Source organism: Myxocyprinus asiaticus, chromosome 3, assembly GCF_019703515.2.
Source record: "Myxocyprinus asiaticus isolate MX2 ecotype Aquarium Trade chromosome 3, UBuf_Myxa_2, whole genome shotgun sequence".
Lineage (NCBI taxonomy): Eukaryota > Metazoa > Chordata > Actinopteri > Cypriniformes > Catostomidae > Myxocyprinus > Myxocyprinus asiaticus.
The window spans coordinates 59519188-59540843 of record NC_059346.1 but is presented as its reverse complement, the minus strand read 5'-3'; positions in this window follow the sequence as shown (position 1 = coordinate 59540843).

The window sequence follows — 21656 nt, the reverse complement described above, 5'->3', positions numbered from 1 at the left end:
TACTGTAAACATCATTTTCTAATGTTTTATTTGAGTGACTACATGGAAAATTTGTCCCTTTAAAAAAATTCTTATAACACTGCAGGACCATTGAAATGAACTATAGTTCATTTAGTGTATAGTGGAAATATATATATATATATATATATATATATATATATATATATTAAATGCCGAAAAAAAAGAAAGAAATTGTGACCAGATACAGCATCTAAAATACACACTTTCCCTTATACATTCATTTACATTTTAACCTAAAAGTTTATGTAACAATTGATATGCTTTAAAATAAATCAGCATCAAAACATTACTACTGTGTGCACAGTAGAATAGATTAATTACTATTTATTTTATATGAAAAATGGTATAGCAAAAGAATTAACTTGATTACTTTGAATATAAGAGCGTACATCATCAAAATAAGCCTTGGTATTTACTCCCAATAATTTGTTTATCTAATTATAAAATGAAATGAGACAAAAGCCCTCTTTGTTTTACTTTAAGTGTCAACTGTATATATGCACACACTGTTTTACATACCTGTATGGATAATGTTTAACCATCTGAGTGCAATAACACACACACACACACACACACACACACACACACACACACACACACAGGATATGAGAGTGGAGGCTGAGCTGCCCCTGATCCATGCTCTGTAAAAGGGTCAGATTATCAGGGATTAAACTCTGTCTGAGAAACTTGCAGATTGACTGCAATCTCTCTGGCCACAGCTGTTCTGTCTCTTATCCTCTCTTTCATTCAGTCAGTCACTCAGTCACTCACTCCTCATGCCTTCATTCAACATTGAGTTCTGGCCAAAGCATGTGAAAGGTTTAGGGTATGTGTTGGTAGCAAGGAGAGAGATTGCAAAATTCTGCTGCGTCGCTTCACATGTGCTTCCTGTTAATGTCCCAAAACCTGCCACTTTACATGGATCCAGACAAAAAAAAAAAAAAGACAAAAAAAAAAAAAAAAATGAAATAAATCAGTTCACCTACATTTATTAGACAGAACTTGTATTAAACCTGCAGAATAGATCAACACAATAGGAACACAATTTCACAAAGTACAAAGCAAATGCAACAGCATACTACTACTAATTTAGCATTTTGTAGTATGTATACTGCGCAAAGTATGCAAATTCGAGTGGAATACCCAGGTGACCTACTACATTTGTCAAAATGTGCAGTATCCTAAAGAGTGTAATGCATTTATCCAACACTGGGATGCACTGAACTTGAGCTCCCCCAAATTTACAGTGTGACAAATTAACCGGAAGTTATATCAACTGTAATTTTTAATTGGAATTCTGAACAAAAATTCAGGAAGAGCAGGTTCATCTAATCTTGCAATCAACACTATAATTTTAAAAAGGTTCGCATACCTCTCTTCAGTGACAATTCTTCCACCATCCCTCCTCCACCCCATATCCAAATTTATTTAACATTTTCTTAGTAAACATTCAGTTCCATTAATCTATTAACATGCATAATCTTTCTTCATGTACTGTAGTCCAGGGGGAACTTGGAGCACAAGTCAAGTCTCGCGCTTGAGACCCTCGTTTTGGGATAGCAAACCAAACCAGTTTAACCATTTACCATAAACTCAAGATTATATGAACATGCAAACTCGTGAACAGCTCTTTCTGTCTTTTCATTTGATGGATGCTAAAGGTTAAAAAATTTGGTAACACTTTCCATTAATGGTCCCTTTGTTAAAGGGATAGTTCACCCAAAAATGAAAAGTCTCTCATCATTTACTCACCCTCATGCCATCCCAGATGTTAATTTCTTTCTTTCTTTTGTAAAACACAAGTGAAGATTTTAGAAGAATATCTCAGCTTTGTGGTACTTACAATGCAAATGAATGGTGATCAGACCTTTGAAGATCCAAAAATTACATAAATCTCCATTTTCACTTTTATAATGTAAAATAATGTGAAAGTGGAGATTTTTTTAGTAAAAAAGGACTTAAATGTTGATCTATTTCTCACCCACACTTATCGTATTGCAACTGGAGACATGGATTTAAACACTGGTGTCCTATGGATTACATTTATGTGGCCTTATGTGATATTTTTGAGCTTCAAAGTCTGGTCATCATTCATTTGCATTGTAAGGACCAACAGAGCTGAGATATTCTTCTAAGATCTTTGTGTTTTGCAGAAGAAAGAGAATCACACATCTGGGGTGGCATGAGAGTGAGACAATTTTGAGTGAACTATCCCTTTAAGAGTTTATAAAGGGGTCATTAATGATTAATCAGTCATTTACAAATGCATTATATATATATATAAAAAAAAGAATAAAAGGGTGGCTTTTATGTAATACCTGCAAAATAGAGCCATTTTACCTCACGTGTTACAAACTCTTCATTACTCTTGTTCAACATTAGTAACCTATGAAAATGTACCTTAATGTAAAGTTGACACATACTGTATGAATGAGTTGCCAACATTAGAAACCTATACATAAAAGTTCGGTATGGTTCATCAATGGTCATCAGGCTTTATTATACTGCTATAATGTGAATAAGCATTTATAACATGATCATGCAGTTGTTAAAATCAAATATCAATGATTTGTAATACATTTGTAAATGAATTATTAGTCCCTAATGAACCCCTTTATACTCCATTAACAAAGGGGACATAAATGTAAAGTGTTACAGAAAATGTTTAAGCACAATTAGATGAAAAATGCTAAATATCTTTATTGTACCATAACCATATAATGATACCAGTCATTGCACTGAACATGTAACCTATTGAGATTTTCACAATAATGTAGTATACTACTGTTAAAAACCTTTATTGTTACTTATTGCATGTTTTTTTCCACATTTTATTTTAAACATTGTAAGTAGTATGGTACAACGGGCTAAAGGCACACATTAAGAAAAATTTGCTTTTTTTATGGTAACGAAGTGTCTCAAGATACAAGAAATACATGTATTTTTATTGAATATTGATGAAGCAACATAATTTGTGTGAAAACTTGTCATTCCTATTTATAAAAGTGGAGATAGACATCTATTCTCGAATTATAGACCAGTTTCTCTACTTTCCCAGTTCTAAAATTCTTTTGAAAAACTATTTGTGCAAAGGCTTGATAATTTCATTGAAAAACACAATTTATTAAGTGAACTTCAGTATGGCTTCAGAGCAAATAGGTCCACATCGATGGCAGTGATGGAACTGGTAGAAGAGATTTCTACAGCAATGGACAACAGGGAATATACTGTGGGGTTGTTTATAGACTTAAAAAAAGCATTCAGTTCCATTGATCATGGCTTATTAATGAAGAAACTGGAGAGATATGGTATTAGAGGGACTGCTTATTCATGGCTAAAAGTTACCTTGATGACAGATGTCAATATGTACAAATAAATAATGTTGAATCTGATTTATTAAAGTTACTTGTGAGGTTCCACAAGGTTCAGTGCTAGGCCCCAAACTGTTTATACTATATATAAATGATATATGTAAAGTGTCAAAATTCCTAAAATTTGTTCTATTGGCGGATGACATTAATTTATATTGCTCCGGGAAAAGTTTGGAACAGCTTCTGAATACAGTAGAAAGGGAACTGGAAGTCTTAAAGAAATGGTTTGATATTAGAAAGTTATCATTGAATCTAAGTAAAACAAAGTTAATAATATTTGGTAATCGACAAATCTATAATCAAGTTAAAATTATGATCAGTGATGTTGAAATAGAAAGTGTGTATGAAATAAAATTTCTAGCCGTGATAATTGATCATAAATTAGGTTGGAAACCACATTTAAATGATATAAAAACAAAAATGTCTAATACCATTGCAATATTATATAAAACTAAAGACATCTTGAATTAGAAGTCACTATGTATACTGTATTGTTTTCTTATAGTTCCATACATTACTTATTGTGCGGAGGTATGGGGAAACACATACAAAACATAACACTAATCCAATTTTCAGACAACAGAAGAGAGCTATAAGAATTGAAAGTCGATCGGATTATTATGAACCAACCAACGCACTATTTATTAAATTACATGCTTTAAAATTTTGTGATCTAGATGATCTTAAATCTCCAAGGATAATGTACAAAGCACAAAATAATTTACTTCCTATGTGCATTCAGAGGTTGTTTGAAATAAGAGAGAGCCAGTATGAATTTAGGGGAATATGTATGGAATTTAGAATGTGTAGTTCACTTTGCAAATTAAAATTTTTTTTTTTTTAAATAAGGTGGTAAACAAATATATAACTGAGGTATGATAATTATTGCGTATAAAATATTTGGAACTTTTGTTTTGCTAATGTTTTGTTTTGTCTTTGTATAGTCTAAATATAGTGGTGAAAGGGATGCCTATTAGGATATGTTATGTAAAAAGGGTAGGCATAATAAGCTAAAGCTTCAGCCTACACAATATTCTTTGTTTTCCTTTTAAATTTAATGCTTTATTTTTTGTTATTTATTTCTATGTGCATTCATTTAGGAAAATCTTAAGTATTCTATAAACAAATTAATCTCCATTGTGACTTGATCAGTCAATGTGAGCCCACTTTGAAAATGTTTTATAACAAATCTATTCCTCCCACTTAAAAAACAAAACAGAAAAACAATGTGTTTAATAGGGGCCTTTAGCCCCTGCAACAGAGGGGATTTTTACCCCAAATGCTATCCTTTCACTTATTGGACAGTTATTAAAAAACCTGTTTTTAAACTGATTTAATTACCTTAAACAAAATTGAAAATGACAAATAAGTATTTTGTTTCAAAATAAATATGATAATTTCCAGGATATTCATTAGCTACATAAATGTACAACATTTTAAAATGATTAAATATTAGATCAAATTTCCTCAAAATCAACCTTTAGACATTGCATGCAATAATCTCATGGATGAGGAAAATTTTGCAGTTCATAGTGACAAACAGGTTTAGGAAAGTACTGTGTTAGTGTTTTGGAAGAAAACAAAATCAAAGGAGCCCTTTACCCCACGGAGCCTTTTGCTCCATTGTACCCTATACAGTATGCATTTTGCACTACGCCGTACAGTAATATTCCTTTCCATACATATCCAAAGACACAGCAACTCGAATGCCCACTTCACTTGGGAAAGTGCAATGTCTTTACAAAGGAACACAGTGAAATCCCTCAAATGATCCCACTTTAAGGTGCTAAATGAGAAGGGACATGCTAAACCTTAGTGATACATAGTGCTGCTATGTGGAAGAGAAATTACACTATTTTCCCAGTGCACATATTATGATGTCATGGCAAATAAACAAATCTATGTACATAACTGAAAGTAATTTCGACTTTTCAACTGAGTATATAAATAATCCAAGAAGGATGTAGCTGGGGAATATCAAGTAGAAAAAAACACTAATGACTATTTTTCGCACAAATAGGGGCTGCCACGGTCCACACAGGGATACCTGTAGCCAGTCCTATCTCTTCATTTAAAGTAAGTCAAGTCATTTTTATTTGTATAGTGTTTTTCACAACACACATTGTTTCAAAGCAGCTTTACAGAAAATCATTCATTAATAGAAAATGAAAATGTAATATTTATAAAGTCTAAGAGTCATCATTGTGTAGTTTGACTAAATATGATTGTAAATTGTGTATAAAAATAAATAATTCAATAATAATTGTATTTAGAGGTGAGCAAGCCGAAGGCAGCTGTGGCAAGGAACACAAAAAAGATGTTGGTTAATGGAGAAAAGTAACCTTGGGAGAAACCAGGCTCACTGTGGGGGCCAGTTCCCCTCTGGCTAACCTGCATGAATATAATGCCAATATTAGTTATGAATGTGCAGTGCAAGTCATGGTTTAAAATAAGTAAACTAAGTAAGTGTTAAGGGCCAGTGTTTAAACAAAGATTTATTAAGAACTGTAAGATTATTGACTAATGTCTTTGAAGTTCATCCTGGAAGATGGCTTTTGTTGGCAGTTAATTGATAGTCTATGTATTTCATTTTAAGAGTGTAGTCCCTCATTAGACAAAGGTGATGCAGGCAGAGATCAGTGAGGTGCACTGCAGGTCATTTCGGTGAGGTCTACCTTAAGTTCAAGGTTCATGCAGTGGCATATGAAGTATCCCATGTCTTATAGTTGGTGTTGGCATCAGTTCATCCTCTGAAGTCCATCGTAATAGACTGAAGTGATGTCTGGCTGGCACCGGCTGCATTTAGTCATCATCACTCAGAGACATGTAGCAGTGGATTCTGACAACAAGCAGGAATGGAGCTGGATCTGGCCGGCTCTGGTAACCTCAGGATATGAATCCTGAGGTTGAGACAGGGAAACAAATACAATCAATATTAGCGTAGATGCTAATATTGAGTATATGAGTTATAGATCATGATAAATGTTTCCGGCAGACCTAACTAAAGCAGCCTAATTGTGTGGTGAAGAATAAATTAGGTGTATGCCTGGCTAAATAGATGAGTCTTAAATCTAGACTTAAACTCAGTGAGTGTGTCTGTGTCCCGAACAGTGTTAGGGAGACTATTCCATAGTTTAGGAGCCAAACAGGAAAAGGATCTACCTCCTTTTGTGGAATTAGATATTCTAGGAAATATTAACAGGCAGAATTTTGTGATCTTAATAAACGTGATAGAATATAGGTCACTTCAAGTGAAAGTATTGTGGAGCTAGACCATTCAAAGCTTTGTACGTAGTTAACAAAATTTGTAAATTAATACGAAATTTAACAGGTAGCCAATGTAATAATGATAAAATGGGGCTAATTTGATCATATTTCTTGGTTCTAGTCAGGAATTTGGCTGCTGCATTTTGAACCAATTGAAGTTTATTTATTGAACTTACTGGACATCCTCCCAGTAACGCATTACAATAATCTAGTCTTGAGGTCATGAACGCATGAATTAGTTTTTCGGCATCAGCAACAGAGAGCATGTGTTGTAACTTTATTCCTAACCAATTTAGCCACATTACTGAAAAAGCACATAGGATTTTTGTGGTTATTATCTATGAGTTTGCTAAAATATGCTGACCTGGCATCTTTTAGTGCCTGTCTGTAGCTACAGACACTATCCTTCCATGCATTGCTAAATACCTCTAATTTTGTATTCTTGCACTCCATTTTCCAAGCTAATTTCTTGAGAGCATGAGTATGATCATTGTACCATGGTGCAGGGTTTTTTTCTTTAATTTTCTTTAATTGAAGGGGGGCGACACTATCAAGATTGCTAGAGAACACTGTATATTTTTTGTTATTATGTCAAGTTCTTCTAGACTTTTTGGCTTACTGAGTATATGAGATAAATCTGGAAGATTATTAGTGAAGCTATCTTTAGTGGTCGAATTAATAGTTCTACCTGAACGATAGCATGGTGTAGACTGAGTAACATTATCTGATTGTAGCATACAAGAGACGAGGTAATGATCTGAGATGTCATCACTCTGTGTCAGAATTTCTATAGTATCAACATCAACTCCATATGACAGAATTAAATCTAGCGTATGATTATGGTGATGAGTTGGTCCTGTCACATTTTGTCTGACTCCAAGAAAGTTGAGAATATCGATAAATGCTAATCCCAATGTGTCCTTTTCATTATCTATGTGCAAGGCTGTGGGAAGTAGGGGTGATGCAGGTGCTGCAGCACCCCCTGGTGTCGAGATGATGGTTGTTGTCTTTTTTTAAATAAACACATTAAAACATTTTGGATATGTTTTCCTAAAAACTGTATGCTTAAGGAAGTCTTGAGAAATAATTTACAACAATGAATAGTGTCATAATTATTTATAAATCTTGAGGGCCTTCATCTCAACAAACCCTGAACGTCAAGCCACGTTTGGACTATTTTAACTGTTGGAGCACATAGCCGCGCATCTCATGGTAACACTTTTGGTTTATTATAAGCTGTGTCATGGCAGATTCCCCAAAACAGCAATCGAAGCACAGTTGAGGCAAAGATCTTTCAGAGGTGCAAAGTTCTGACTCCAAAAATAGACTTTTGTTACAAAGTAACAAAGCTGAGATGGTCCATGGAGCATCCATGGAGCATGGAGCATCTAGAACATAAATTTTTATAAATTTTCTGTTCTCCTTATCTCTTTGAGCGATGGCCTCTTCATCCAATAAAATCATTGTCTCGTCATCACCGTCTCCCTTCTAGCTGATCATCCTTAACTCCAACTTGCTTCAATGATGGCAAAAACATGACTATTTCATTTTATATGCATTAAATACACTGTATGCACTTCATATGGATACATATTTTATATTGGCTAACAATCATTACTTTCTGCATTAATTTTAATAGTTTATTAAACGATTTCCCTTATTACAGTTGTTGGTTACACACATTCCTGTAAGATGGGCAATGTGTACACACCCACATACATTTGTTTCATCTAATTTCTAGTGCACATATATCATCATGGGACACCAGACAGAGCCTGACTCTACTCTTATTAAAACATTACAGTATATCATCCTATATCATCAGCCTCTTTAGGACACCAGACAGTGCCTGACTCGTGCTCTAATTTAAACATTGTATCATCCTATATCAACACACACACATCTCCTTCTAGGTCATCCACAGAAAGGGTCATACAGAGAGATACAGATAGAAGCTGTAATTCTCCATGAGAAGTTAAGTTGTATTTTTCCATTGATTTGCACTTTGATTATTAAACTGAGTAAATGATAATTAAATCAATAAATGAATTATTAAATATCTAACATGCAGTTATTCATTGTACATTGATTACACATTGTCATTTTTAGATCATTGCATATTGCATACATATTAATTCAATTATCAAAAATGGATTAACTGAATGATTAAATAAAAATATTCAATAGCTGCCACCGAGCAATTTAATATTAACAGTTGTCAGTACCTTTTAACATTACACTGATAGGCTATATTCTTGCTGCAAAAATATAATCTGCTATGTTATTGTGTGCTGTGTAGTTTTGGCTTTTGGACCAAAAATGTGGACATGTTCTTGTCTGCTGTGCGCAAAGGGACCTAGTAGTTACAAGACTGGCATGCATTAGATTGATATTGTAGTGTGTTTAAGGATTATGTTTGAGTCTTATGAATGCACTGATAATATAATGCACTTAAGTTCCCTATCTGTCACTCACTCGACGTTGTGTCGATGTAGTAACACTAGGGCTCACTCTTGGGAGCCCGAGACACCTCTGGTCTTTGATAAAAGGCCAATGAAAATAGGCGAGTGGTATTTGCATGCCACTCCCCCCGGATTTACGGGTATAAAAGGAGCTGGCGTGCAACCACTCATTCAGATTTTCTCTTCGGAGCCGAACAGTCGATGTGTACTGAGCTGACTGTTCATTCACCTCTGCTGGATCTGACGGTGCATTTCAGCGGCTTCTCCCTCCTCTGCACTGGTGTACTGCAGAGAACACCCCTGGGCACTTTGGCAGAAAAAAGAGAGTATATTTTCCTGAAAGAGTATATTTCTCTAAAAGAGCAGCACACACGGAACGTCTTTTTAAAGACACATCTTTTTAAAGATGCCTTTCCGTTTGTGTGTTATTCCTGTTTGCGGTCGTTACCTCTCAACTTCAGACGGTCATGATTGCTGTCTTTTGTGTCTGGGCCGATCCACACGGAGACAGCGTTTGTGGATTGGTCCATGTTCTCACTGCGACAACATGACCACGGCAACGTTGCGGTCACGGCCCGCCTCGGTCTTTATACCTACGGGTATGAGGCCAGATCAGCTAGCACTGGGGGCGATTTGGGGACCCCAATGGGATCGCCTCCGCCGGGTATCCCCCCGCGGACCTTCCATTCCCCAGCACGCTCGTCTGCCCTTATCGGGCTTCCGGATGAGTCCACCGGCTCGTCTCATGGCGAGTTCAACCTCTTGTTTGGAGCCCGCAAAGCTGATGAGCTCTCGAGCGCAGCATCGGAGAGCGGGCTTGTCCAGTCGGATGCAGAAGCCTCAGCTGGGCTCCCCCCTTCGGGGACGATTGCCCAGTCACAGGCTGATGCGGAAAAGACGGACATGCTTTCCCGGGCGGCCGCAAGCGTCGGGCTAGAGTGGAACCCTCCGCTCTCCCCCGAAACCTCACGGCTCGATGATTGGTTCCTGGGCTCGTGGCGCCGCTCAAAGCAGCCATGCCCCACTCCAGTGCCTTTCTTCCTGGAAGTGCACGAGGAGCTGACAAAATCGTGGGAGGAACCTTTTACTACCCGGACCTGATTTCTCAGTTCCCCCGCTCTCACTACCCTCGATGGCGGGGTGGCCAGGGGCTATACGGCGATTCTTCCTGTGGATAAGGCGCTCGCAGTGCACCTATGCCCGCAGAGCGCCGCCACCTGGCGCGGATGCCCAAAGCTCCCGTCCAAGCCCTGTAGGTTCACGTCGTCCCTGACGGCCAAAGCCTACAGTGCTGCTGGACAAGCCGCCTCTGCCCTGCATGCCATGGCTCTCCTGAAGGTCCACCAAGCCAAGGCGCTAAAAGAACTGCACGAGGGTAGTTCCGCCCCAGATCTGATGCAGGAACTGCGCTCGGCAACCGACCTCGCTCTCCGGGTGATGAAGGTCACGGCACGGTCTCTCGGGCGGCCGATGTCCACATTAGTGGTCCAGGAGCACCACCTTTGGCTCAACCTGGTTGAGATGGGTGAGGCCGACAAGACATGGTTCCTTGCTGCCCCATCTCCCAGGCTGGCCTATTCGACGACACCGTCGAGGACTTTGCCCAGCAGTTCTCGACGGTGAAGCAGCAGACGGAGGCTATCCGGCATATCCTGCCCCAGTACGGCTCAAGATCCCGCACCCCGCATGCTTGTCACCAAGGGCGTCCCCCTGCGGTGACTGCACCGGTTACGCTGCAGCCCGACCCTTCGGCCCGGCCCCGGCTAGGAGCCCACTGCAGAAAGCAGACGCTACCCGTCTCACCGCCGGCCGCCAAGAACCCAGGAAGGGCTGAGACAGGCGACCCAGGGTCGATGAAACCCACTGCATTGGAGCTGGTAGGAAGACCACTCCATCCCCCGGTGGAGGGCCGGGTGGAGAATCTTCTGTTGCCTTTTTATTTGATTTTGCCGCATGCCAAGTGGCTGCGGTACCCAACAGTTCAGCAAAAGAGCGGTTTCCTCCTTCCCTGGGTCACATACCCAGTGTGCACGGCCGTCATCACGACCATCGTCCACCTTTTTACCCTTGCAGGATTACCCTACGCAAAAATGCATTCTGGTGAGCGTCTGGCATCAAGATTGGTTTGCAGCGGTAGACCTGAAGGACGTGTACTTTCACGTCTCGATTCTACCTCAACACAGACCCTTCCTCCGGTTTGCATTCGAGGGTTGGGCGTATCAGTACAAGGTCCTCCCTTTCGGTCTGTCCTTGTCCCCTCGCATCTTCACGAAGGTCGCAGAGGCAGCTCTTGCCCCGTTAAGGGAGGTTGGCATTCGCATTCTCAACTATCTTGATGATTGGCTAATCCTAGCTCACTCTCGGGACATGTTGTGTGCACACAGGGACTTGGTGCTCTCACACCTCAGCCGATTAGGGCTTCGGGTCAACTGGGAAAAGAGCAAGCTCCTTCAGAGTTCAGAGCATTCAGAGCATCTCTTTTCTCGGTTTGGAGTTGGACTCAGTCTCATTGACAGCGCGCCTCATGAACGAGCGCGCACAGTCGGTGCTGACCTGTTTGAAGGCATTCAAACAGAAAACAGCGGTTCCACTGAAACTCTTTCAGAGGCTCCTGGGGCATATGGCATCCTCAGCGGTGGCCACCCCGCTCGGGTTGATGCATATGAGACCGCTTCAGCACTGGCTTCAGACTCGAGCCCCGAGATGGGCATGGCACCGCAGGACACATCGCGTGGTCATCACGCCAGTCTGTCACCACCTCTTCAGCCCTTGGACCAATCTCACATTTCTATGGGCAGGCATTCCCCTAGAGCAGGTCTCCAGGTGCTGTTTGCAATGGGCACGCTGCCGCCGGCTTATGGACGGGCCCGCGGCTGCGTTGGCACATCAACTGCCTCGAGTTGCTGGCAATTCTGCTTGCCCTGCAGAGGTTCCGGCCATTGATCCAGGGCAAGCACGTGTTAGTTCAGACAGACAACATGGCAACGGTAGCATATGTCAACCGCCAAGGCAGTCTGCGCTCTCATTGTATGTCACAACTTGCCCGCTGTCTCCTCCTCTGGAGTCAGCAGCACCTCAAGTCACTGTGAGCCACTCACATCCCGGGCGACCTCAACACTGCAGTGGACGCGCTGTCACGGCAGGTTACCCTCAGGGGAGAGTGGAGACTCCACCCTCAGGTGGTCCAGCTGATCTGGAGTCGATTCGGACAGGCACAGGTAGACCTGTTCGCCTCCCAAGAATCCTCCCACTGCCCGGTCTGGTACACCCTGACCGAGGCACCTCTCGGCATAGACGGACTGGCACACAGCTGGCCCCCTGGCCTGCACAAATATGTGTTTTCCCCAGTAAGCCTACTTGCACAGACTCTGTGCAAGGTCAGGGAGGACGAGGAGCAAGTCGTCCTGGTAGCACCCTACTGGCCCACCCAGACGTGGTTCTCGGACCTCGCGCTCCTCGCAACAGCCCCCCCCCCCCCCGGCGAATTCCCCTGAGGAAGGACCTTCTTTCTCAGGGATGGGGCACCATCTGGCACCCATGACCAGAACTCTGGAATCTCCTTGTCTGGCCCCTGGAGGTGCCTGTGTGCCTTGAAGTGGCGTCTGTTCGCTAAGTTGTGTTCTTCCCGACAGGAAGACCTCCAGAAATATGCAGTTGGATCGGTGCTTTCCTTCCTGCAGGAGAGGTTGGAAGGGCGGCTGTCCCCTTCCACCTTGAAGGTGTACGTTGCTGCTATAACAGCACACCACAACACAGTGGACGGTAAGTCCTTAGGGAAGCACGACCTGATCATCAGGTTCCTGAGAGGCACCAGGAGGCTGAACCCCTCCAGACCACGCCTCGTTCCCTCATGAGACCTCTCTGTAGTTCTTCAGGGTCTACAGAGAGCCCCCTTTGAGCCTTTTCAGTCAGCTGAGCTTAAGGCACTCTCCTTGAAGACTGCCCTCCTGACTGCGCTCACTTCAATCAAGAGGATAGGAGACCTGCAAGCGTTCTCTGTCAGCGAAATGTGCCTGGAGTTTGGTCAGGGCTACTCTCACGTGATCTTGAGACCCCAACTGGGTTATGTGCCCAAGGTTCCCACGACCCCTTTTAGGGACCAGGTGGTGAACCAGCGAGTGCTGCCCTAGGAGGAGGCAGACCCAGCCCTGTCGTTGCTGTGTCCGGTGCACGCTTTACGCATCTATTTGGATCACACGCAGAGCTTTAGGATCTCTGAGCAGCTCTTTGTCTGCTTTGGTGCACGGTGGAAAGGAAGCGCTGTCTCCAAGCAGAGGATCACCCACTGGCTCACTGATGCCATAGCTATGGCATATCACGCCCAGGATGTGCCACCCCTTGTAGAGCTACGAGCCCATTCTACCAGGGGTGTAGCGGCCTCCTGGGCCCTGGCCAGGGGTGCCTCTCTAACAGACATTTGCAGAGCAGTGGGCTGGACAACACCCAACACCTTTGCGAGGTTCTACAACCTCCGGGTGGAATCGTCCCAGGTAGTGGCACGCAATACAAGCGGATAAGCCCGGGATAGCCGGCCGGGTGTATCGCTTGCACATAGCGCCTTTCACCTCCTCTGAGCTGAAGACGTGCGCCATTAATTCCCAGTAGTGTTCACAAACTATGTTCCCTGGTAGACTTCCTCCGAGCTCTGTGGCAGTCGAGTTTTTGGAGAGACTCGCTGCCGGCCCAGTATACGTGCTAACTAAGAGCCCTGTTCTGGGGTAGGTGCTCCGCATGTGGCGGTTCCCTGTAAGGTAACCCCATGCGATGTATATCTTCCACTAATTCGTTTCCCTGTTGGCAAACTGCGTCTTCCTTGGGCAGAGCCCCCTCTGCCACAGTCTCCATGTTTGTAGTAACTCCTCCCCCATTGGGTAGGATCTACCATGAGACTTCTCCACATGACATACTTCCGACATAGTTCGGCAAGACCATGTGATGTATTTTCCACTTAAATATCCCCCCTCTCTCTGGGCGAGGTGTGGTCTCCATGGTGTCCTCTCCTTGGGAGGGACACCCCCCGACTAGACCTGGTCGGTCCAGTCGGATATTCCCCCTTTTTTAAGGGAGTGGAAAAAAGTAGGGGAAAAGAGGCCATGACTGGGCTAGCCTGTCTCTATCTTTTGGGTAGTTGACTTGTCCCCAAAGGGTCATTCGACACTCATAACTATGTTGGGGGAGGTTACGTGTCGACCTGGTGTGCTGGCTACGAGGCACACGGTTGTCTGCCCGTCACACACCGCCAGTTCACGTAACACAGTTCAGCCAGTTGCGGCGTTTTGTATAGGGACCGCTAGTGTCACTACATCGACACAACGTTGAGTGAGTGACAGATAGGGAATGTCATGGTTACTTGCGTAACCTCCGTTCCCTGATGGAGGGAATGAGACGTTGTGTCTCTCCTGCCACAACGCTGAATCACCCGCTGAAATGGCCGGACCTTGTCTCGGCTCCTCAGCATAAAATCTGAATGAGTGGTTGCACGCCAGCTCCTTTTATACCTGTATGTCCGGGGGAGTGGCATGCAAATACCACTCGCCAATTTTCATTGGCCTTTTATCAAAGACCAGAGGTGTCTCGGGCTCCCAAGAGTGACCCCTAGTGTCACTACATCGACACAATGTCTCGTTCCCTCCATCAGGGAACAGAGGTTACGCAAGTAACCATGACGTTCTATTGTGCTTTCGGCTTTTGTGTTGGATAGTAATGGGAAAGCTGCCCTTTCGGGGGGTTCGGTGTGTGTGCACGTGCACGGTGTGCAGGGGTGTGTGAGAGAGAAGTGAGGGAAAGATTTTGAGAAAGAATTGTTCATTAGCTTCGTGTTGCCTCTTACCTGTTGTACAACCAAGAATAAATCTCAGAAAAGTAGAATGATTGCACTCGTTCATAAACAGTGATTGTTACAGTAATATAGTAGCCTATGTTATATTACAAGGTGACATTATGCATGTAATCAAAAAAAAAAGAAAAAAAAATGTTTGCTGAAACCTGCTCAGACTCGTAAAAAAATTGATTTTCAGAACATCCACTGCACACTGTGTATTAAGTAGTCTATTTGTCTGTGCGGCCCTTAAAAACCCATGTAAATAGGGTGACCAGATGCCCCAATAAAATCGGGACAGTCCCGATTTTACGAGTCATGTCCCGCATCATGTTTCACGCCTTTTGTACCGATAATCAGTCTTAGCCTAATATTTTACGAAAATGATCATTGCTGTGCTTCGTACATTTTCTGTATTGAAAAACTTGCGACGAATAATGACAGAATCGTTCGTTCAAAATGCACCTCACACTACAGCAGCCCCAACATGAATCATCTTTCCACATGTTGAAGTCACCAACAATTATAGCTCTATCCACAGTAACTACTAGATCAGATACAAAATTTGCAAATTCACCAAGGAAATCAGAATACCGCCCAAGTGATCTATATACTATAGCAAGGCAAAAGACGACAGAGATTTTTTATTTGTATCTGACGATGTCACATTAAGCATTATTAGTTCAAAAGACTTAAACTTATATCCTGTCCTCTGAGTAACACCAAAAACTTCACTGTAAATTGCAGCAACACCTCCTCCTCCACCCTTCAGACGAGGCTCATGTTTATAACAATAACCTGGGGGAGTAGATTCATTTAAACAAATATATTCATCCGGTTTAAGTCAGGTTTCAGTCAAACAGAGTGCATCCAAACTATGATCTGTAATCATTTCAGAGAGCAGCACCTTCCCTGGAGGGATGGTGTCCGTCTCTCTTTAGCAGGTCAGGTCTACCCCAAAAACTCTTCCAATTGTCTATAAATCCTATGCTATTCTCCGGACACCACTCAGACATCCAGTCATTCAGTGACACTAATCTACTATAAACCTCATCACCACGATGAGCAGGGAGGGGGCCAGAGCATATTACAATGTCTGACATCGTTTTTGCAAGTTCACACACCTCTTTAACATTATCTCTAGTGATCTCCAACTAGCGAAGCCGGACATCGTTAGAGCCGACATGAATAACAATTTTAGAAAATCTAAGTTTAGCATTAGCCAGCACTTTTAAATTTGATTTGATGTCAGATACCTGAGCCCCCAAAATGCATTTAACAATATAGATGAATGAACTTTACATTTATTTAGCACTTTTCTGACACTACATTTAAACCGCTTTACACAATGAACAGGGGACTCTCCTCAACCACCACCAGTGTGCAACATCCACCTGGATGATGTGATGGCAGCCATAGTGCGCTCACCACACACCAGATAATGGTGAAGAGGTGAGAGTAGAGTTATAGAGCCAATTAATGGATGGGAATTATTAGGAGGTCATGATTGATAAGGGCCAGTGGGGGGAATTTGGCCAGGACAATGGGGTTACACCCCTACTCCTGTGCTTGAATTTTTAATGATCACAGAGAGTAAGAACTTTAAACTATAGTGTCCCCATCACTATACTGGGGCATTAGGACCCACACAGGCCACAGGGTGAACATCCCCTGCTGGGCTCCCTAATACCTCTTCCAGCAGTAACCTTAGTTTTCCCCAGGAGGTCTCCCATCCAGGTACTGACCACGCACAATCCTGCTTAGCTTCAGTGGGTAACTGGTCTTGAGCTACAGGGTGATATGACTGCTGGTTAGTGGCTGGAGTCTCAATTTCCACATACCTTACAATAGATCTCCTATAACAAGGGTGCTTTCAACATAATTCTCAGTGGGTGCATCACTGAATGGGGAGAATCATTTGGAAATCCTAACAGGAACGGGAGAGTGGTGTCGCTTTGCTGAGCGAGTATGCCACCGAGACATCACCCAGTTGCCCTGCTGCGGGGGCTCTACAAACAGAACCAAAGTGTGAGTGTTGCATGCTGTACTACCCTTATCAAAAAGAGTATCTACCGGCTTCTCTTTCTCACTGACCTCCACTAGCATCCGGATGCGTGTCTCTAACTCATTAATCTTCTCCGTCAGCCTGACTAATTCCTTACATTTATCACATGTAAATCCTTCACTGCTGATGGAAGAAGCTATAGTAAACATGTGGCATGTAATGCAGGAAGCAATAACATGAGCAGATGACATGACTTACTGCAATTGTTTGTTGTTGTTGTTATGGTTGTTCTTGAGCGGTGAGTGTTTGAAATCGATGTGAATACCTCATGCAATTGTTTGTTGTTATGGTTGTTCTTGATAAGCAGTGCTTTGAGATCGATGCAATAATCCCTGTATCAGAGGAGAAAACAGGTGCGCATGGTAAAATGCACGCATTTTAAATGCGCTAAAAATTGAAAGCGGATACACACGGAAAATTGCATGCAATTGAATCGCAAATAGAGAATAATGTGGGGAAAAAATCTATGCATGTTGAAAAATGGCAGAGATTAAAGATTAAATGCTGAAAACAGAAAGATAAGCAATGCTAAAAAAGCTAGCAGGCTACAAACACAAACTTGAGCTAGGCGCCAGCAGCAACAGAAACAGGAAGTGATGAGAGAGAACTCTTTTTATGCTAGGTAAACCTTGCAATCATGCTGCTTTCCAAAGGTTGGAAACAGGAAACTCTTAAAGTTTCGGTGACAACTAACAACTCACAATTCACAACATTAAAATGCTTGCCTCCTTAGGTCAAGCCTAAATGAAAGCCATAACATGCTGCAGCTTTTTAGAGTAAATTGCTGTCCTTCTTGAAGTATAGGTCTCTGAAATACAGTATAGGTCTCTGGAATAATAATGAGTGTTTTCCAATCTGTGAGCATTTTCAAATTAGGACGGGCATTTCTAACCTATCCAATAAAGTAGGGAATCTCAATGTAGTAATCAGTGGGCATTTCCAAACCACGATGGGTGTTTCTAAACTAGCCAATGAAAGTATCTCAATGTATTAGGCAAATCGTGTAAAGTGGTTGAAAAACGCCCATCCTGGTTTGAAAACACTAATTTATTGGGAAAAGCCCATTTGTGTTCTGCAGAGACATAAAGGCCCATATATACTTCATACAAAATCGAAGAACAAACAGGTACGACGTCCTTTAGAACAAATTTTTTTGCCTTTCATTTCGGTGGTTCAGAACAGCTCACCTGGGCAAACTTTTAGGAAAACTTCTAAATGGCTGCTAAATACCTTGTAAAAGCCTATTTAGATAAATCATGATATTTCAGTATTTGTTGAAGTTCATATGTGTCATAATTTATAATTTTCCCTTTGGATATTTAAATATTTACACATTTTGATATATGTTTGTTGTTTTATGCATGCTCTGAATTATTTACAAGATTTACATTGATTTTGCATTGAGTTGTTTAGCAGGTGCTGAAAATTGTACTGGCCCTTTAAGAGGCATGGCAGCTCAGCAACCTGGCACACAGGTGTTTGGAGTTTAGTGGATAATGACGAAAGTGGAGTGCATGGTTTTTTGACCGTATCCATGCATGTGTGATTAGTGAGAGATGTTTATTTTATTTTATTTTTTGTTTATTTTTGAGTAATGATTAGATGTAAAGAACATTAAAGGAAACATTTCAACATAAGTGGATTGGGTGGATGTCAGCTTTGTTTTGGATGCAAATCACAGAACGAATCAAACAACTTAAAGTTGCACTAGGGAACTTTGTACTCTCAAGCGACATCTGTGGTTGAAGCTTAAAACTGCAAGCAATTTGCAGAAGAATACATTACGCCAGTCGTGTTCTGGCACTGCTCTCTGGCGATTGAATCTCCCAATTTGAGCTTAACTGGACATTGACTGTGTGTGATCATGACTGGAGCCAGAGTCTTAATGTGCTAATTTCATGTTGATATCATGTTATACATTATACAATTAAACATTTGAAACATTTCGGTACCAGAGCATAAATATGCTAATATGACCATGTGTTATTGAACACACCTGCTTAACCTATTTAAAATTACATTTAAATTACATGTAAATAATAAATTAAAAGAAATCCATGTTTCCTTCAAGTGTTTCTCAATCAAGGAATTGCTTAAGTGTTTTTAAGTAGCGCCCTACTGAAATCTTTTTTTACTTTTTAAAAAAAAAATGTATTCTTTACCAAATCATGTTTTCCTTTTTGTTATTATTATTATTTTCCAGAACACCATGTTTTAGTTTAATTTAATTTCATCATCAAAATGGTGTCTAATCAATTCATTTTTAAACTTTTAACAAGTGAAAATAGAACTTTTCAACATGTCATCATTGAATTTTATTTGCCAAACTTTTATTCAGCAGCAGTCTTGCATGTGATATATTGCTTAATTATTATTATTATTATTATCTTCATCATCTTAGTGAATATTACATTTTACTATACAGTTGTAATATATTTCTGTCACAATTTCTTCAATTTCGGGGCTCTAACTTATATTTTGAAATGTGTTTTTATTATGAAATGTATTTTTTGCCTGAAGCTTCACTTTCTGGATAAACAGTTTTCGACACGGAGACTTATGCTGTCTTCATGTGCTATCGGAATTATCGTAAACACTGTATGAGTTTCCCACTCAGACGTTGCACATAAACGACCCCTCAAGTCGTAATTATGACTGGGAAACTCAGAGGTAATTTTGATACCCAAGTTCCACAAGAAATATATATGAATGAAAGATTTTCTGGCAACAAAGCACTTATAATTACCACTTCAGAAGTGGGACGTAGAATAATTCCGATAGCACATGAAGGCAGCATTAGTCACGTCTGAAATCTCATCTCTTTACACTGGCTTTTGAGTCTGACAAATTAAATGTAGGACACAGTTTTGGAGTGTTTGTATTTTGTGTTCAGATTACTGGTGTTTGTGTATGTGATCAATTTTTAAATGTTATGTTTTAAAATGTATTACTGTGAAGCACTTTGGTCAACTCTGTTGTTTTAAATGCTTTATAAATAAAGTTGAGTTGAGATTAAAGTGCAAATGCTGTGAATTATTTATATAAATATATAGTTTACATGTGCTGTGTGGTTCACAGTAGCTTAGTGCTCTGCTCTGTCATCTGATACAACATGTTTTGAATGATTCTCAATATGTATGAGCGGTCGGATTTATACATTCATTCAAAGTACACAGCTCTTCCGCACTAATATTACAGCCTTTAGTGGTTTAATAAATCACACTAGGGATGTCACGATTTTAATTTTATTAATTGTCCATTTCAGTGTAAGGAGTAACAGAGCATGCACTCAAAATAAGCACTTAAAGCAGTTATGTGTCAGTCATACTACGGGAACCCTCTCTCATTGATGGGTGTATAACTCGTACGATTTCATACGATTAACTTTGTGATGAGGAGGAGGGCGAGGCCTGGCCGTGACTATGCCTTCAATCGGGCTAATCAGCCAAGGAGAGGGATAAGTGCAGCTGGATGCAGCAGTTCAAGAGAGAGAGAGCCACACGCAGCTGCCGTGTGCGCGTTTGTGTTGTGTGACTTTTTGTTTCATTAAATATTATTTTGACCATTCAGCCGGTTACCGCCTCCTCCTTTCCCATTTTAGCCTTGTTACAAACTTGTACGAAATGGTACGAATTCACCACGTCATACAATTGTGATGAATTCTCGTGAGATCGAATTGTTAAAACTCACAAATCTTTAGAAAAAGACAGATTTATAAGGAAGATACATTTCAGCTATCCCACTGATCCTTTTGGCCCTTGGGCTACTACACCATAATTGTCAAGAATGGTTACCTCTGGGGCAGGCTCCTCCCAGCCTGCTTTTTAACAGTGGATCATTCCAACTGGGTGAAGCAAAAATCATAAAATTACCTTCCAACACCAAATAATATGCAATCCCAATCTAAAGGGATGTCAGTGAAGCTGACAGATCAGTTCTAGAGTTCTAGGATTTTACACTTTGTATAAATTATTTATGAACTTCCTGGAATTTTCAATTTGTGGTGAGATCCATCATATGGATTTCCTTTCATGGCATCTCAGCAGTGAAAACGAAAAGTTTTGCTACCACTTAGCTTTTACTGGTGTGGGCCAGTAACACGTAAAAATGTGATACACTGCGTCCGTTAGTATTGAGAACCATATTAAGATAGTAGTGTCAACGCAACACTCTAGGTAATAAAAGTTTGCTGTCCAAAGCTTATTACACATACAAACAGTACATGTCAATATTTTACATAAAGAACACATTTTTGACCCAAATTGTATATTGTATAGCCCTTTTTCACACTCCGTGTTTTGTAACGGAGGAAGTAAACGTTTGCAGGGTAAACTTCGACAGCGTTGAATGGTAGTGAATGGGAGATCACAGCAAATATTATTTTCACTTACCCATTTGCTCCAAGAGCAAAAGAAAAAATCCACTATTGCATTTGAATGAGTTTCTATTTGAAAAATAGAGAGTGTTGGATTAAGACACTCAGATGGGAGAAGATGCCAAATTTACTGTCATTCTCTCAGCAGCTGTAATAGAAACCCCCTCTCAGCTGTGATAATTAATTTTTTTAACTAATTCCAGGGTAATATAACACAAACCATAATGTTATAAATTTACACTCAATATTTAAAAAATGTATAATATAAAAACATTTG